Here is a 3,116-nt window from a genome sequence, read left to right as displayed (position 1 = left end):
AGAGAAATTGTATACATGATGGAAAATCTCTCAAAAAAAAAAAAAAACAACCCAGAAACTCAGAGAGAAAGAATAATAGATTTAGAGTTTTAAAATATGCTAAAGTAGAAGAAAAATGTCAGAGGAGAAAAAGTAAAACTATTTTTCAAAACAAAAAAGAAAAACATGAATTCTATACAAACCAAAGTGAATGACTTTGAAGGCAAGATGCTTGGAGATAACATACTATAGATCTCCCTAAAGAAAATAACAAATTTTTAAAAAACAGCAAATATTATAAGAAAACAGTCAGTAACGACATTGATTAAAAGAATAACATAGAATTATAGTGGTAAGTTGATGGTATAATGGAAAGAGCTCTTAAGTCAGAAATATCTTAGTTCAGATTCTGCCCAAGATACTTACTACCTGTGTGACCTTGGGCTAGTCATTCACTTCAGTTTCCTCTTCTATAAAATGGGGATAAAATAAGGCACCTATCTTACAGGCTTCTTCTGAGAATCAAATGGGATGATATATGTAAAGTGCTTTGCAAACTTCAAAGTACTCTATTAAGTGCTAGCTATTATTATTATTAATCAGTGTACTAAATTAAAAGATAGCTACAGTGCATTGTTGGAGAAGGAAATGGCAAACTATGTCATGGAGAGTCAAATATGACTGAAAATGACTAAACAAATTAAACAATGAAATGCATCTGCTTTTTTATAGATGACTTTTTCAGAGTTTTGAAAAACATAGATGATAAACTATTAAATAACTATTTAGGGAATATGTATGGCTAAAGGACTGTTGGAATTATACTTGAAAAATTTTTTTAAATTTTCTTTGTAATGAGGCAGCTAGGTGGCACAGTAGATAGAATTCTGGGCTTAGAGTCAGGAAGACTTGAATTCAAATATAGTTTCAGCTACTTACTTGTGTGACCCTGGGCAAGTCACTTAACTCTATTTGCCTCAATTTTTTTTTCTTCGTAAGGTAGAAATGTCAAGTAAGTGTATTATAATAAAACCCTATTTGGAGTAGTAGAGGGTGGGAAAAGAATTTCTAGAAGATAGTTGATGAGAAGAAACTGAGCCATGAGAGAGTCAAAAGAAGCTAGGGACAGAAGACAAAGGAAACAAAGAGAAAGGTAGTTTAGGAAATATAGAAGACTGACGCCAATAGGAGCTGAACACAGCTGAAGGCAGGCTTTACAACTAATTTGAGGAGCTTTCTGATTGGAGGAGAACATTGAAGCTGCTTGAAGTTAGTTACAGAGAAGCTGAATCCTTCTCTTGTGTAAAGATGTGATTTAGAACCATCTACAGATTAAGAGGAGCAGAACTTCTTAGCAACTTGCCTGTATTGCTCTTAATTGCCCTGTATGGCTTAAGGAAAGGCAGGAGAAAAGCCTGGCTTTGTTTCTGCTTTGCTATGAACTCTTCCAATTGGTGAAGAAGTATTGCTTTGCTGAGAACCTATTAATTAAAGAAAAAAAAGATCCCCTGCTTCTTAAAGATATAGCTACCAAAAGGCTTACTAGTCCTATTTCTACATACAGCTGGAGAAGGAGAAAGAAACTAACTGCTTGTCACTGAAATAAATAGCTTAATGGTTTCTCACTGCCCTGCCAAAGGTGGCCATGTACTAAAAGTGCTCGACACTGCTTCATCAGGCCTTGGGTAGTTGAAAAAGCAGGAGGGCTGTGAGGACAAATGTAGCAGATAGCAAAGAATTTTTTTTGCCCAATTTGCCCAGTTTTGCCCAGATTGTTCCCTAAAAAAGATCAAGGATGCCAAAGCCTTCAGTCAAGGGTCAGGAGTTTCATGGATTCCTGGGTTTCTCTACTCATATGTCATATTACTAGATTTCCATAAGGAAGGGCTCACTTCCCTGACATAAGTACATAATAAATCTTTACTGACTGATAAAAATGGGGGGTTTGCTATTAATTATAAAAAAAGTTATTAAAAAGGCTTTTACCTTCTATTAAGCAAATGTTATGATTATTCCTTCTTTTTCCTCTCCTAATAAGTAAATGGTATGATTATTCTTGCTTTTGCCTTATTGTTTAGTAAATGTATCATGTCAGTCATTCAGACAGTAAACATTTATCATACACTTAATCTGTGCCAGGCAATATGTTAAGGCAAAAGCATGGTTAGTTCTTAGTTTCATTCTTAGTTCAAGAAGCGTGTTGTAATGAAGAGACAATATGCAAATAACTACATGCAAGATATATAAAATATAAATAGCAGTTAATCTCAAAGGAAAGATCCTGGAGTGTGATACATACGGGGCAGGGATTGGAAAGACCTCCTAGAGGAGGTGGAATTGGAGCAAAGTCATACAGGAGTTCAGATTAACCATAAGGTAGAGATAAAGAGACAAAGCCAGGGCATGGGGGACAGCCAGTGAAAGGGATAGAGTGTTGTGTGTGTAGAACAACAAATAGACTTGTGTAGCTGGATTGTAGAGTATGTGGAGGGGAATCAGAAGGCTGAAAAGGTAGGAAGGGGCCAAGTTATGAAAAACCTTAAATTTGATCCTGGACATAAAAGGGAACCAATGGAATTTACTGACTAGGGGGTGGACATGGTCACACACCTTAGTAAAATCACTTTTGGCAGCTGACTGGAGAATGGGGAGAAATTTGAGGCAGGTTTCACTAGCAACCAGAAAGTGATAAAAATAATCTAGGTGTATACCAGCATCATAGTCATATCATGGAGTAGATGGGAAAACTATTACAAGGTTATAAATGACAAGATTTAAGAACAGATTAGAAATGTGGGGGAGTGGGATGAGGCATCAAGTATGACCCAGGTTACACTGACTGTGAGAATGGTGGTACCCTCCAAAGAAATAAGAAAGGACCCTCCTCCTGGCAGAGAGTTTAAAGTTTCAAGATGCAATAAAAGATACATATTTTCAGATATGACCAATTTAGAAATTTGTTTTGCTTAACTATGCATATTTTTATAGTGTTTTGCTTTTATTTTTTCTCAGTTTCTAGAGAGAGATGGTAAGAAAGAGAGAGAGGGAGGGAGAGAGGGGGAGAGAGAGAGAAAGAAAGAAAGAGAGGGGGAAAGAGGGAGGGGGAAAGGAAGAGGGAGAAGGAGAGGGAGAGGGAA

The sequence above is a fragment of the Gracilinanus agilis genome, chromosome 2, assembly GCF_016433145.1.
Source record: "Gracilinanus agilis isolate LMUSP501 chromosome 2, AgileGrace, whole genome shotgun sequence".
In the NCBI taxonomy this organism is placed as follows: domain Eukaryota; kingdom Metazoa; phylum Chordata; class Mammalia; order Didelphimorphia; family Didelphidae; genus Gracilinanus; species Gracilinanus agilis.
The sequence above is the reverse complement of the archived record's forward strand: the minus strand, read 5'-3'. Positions refer to the sequence as shown.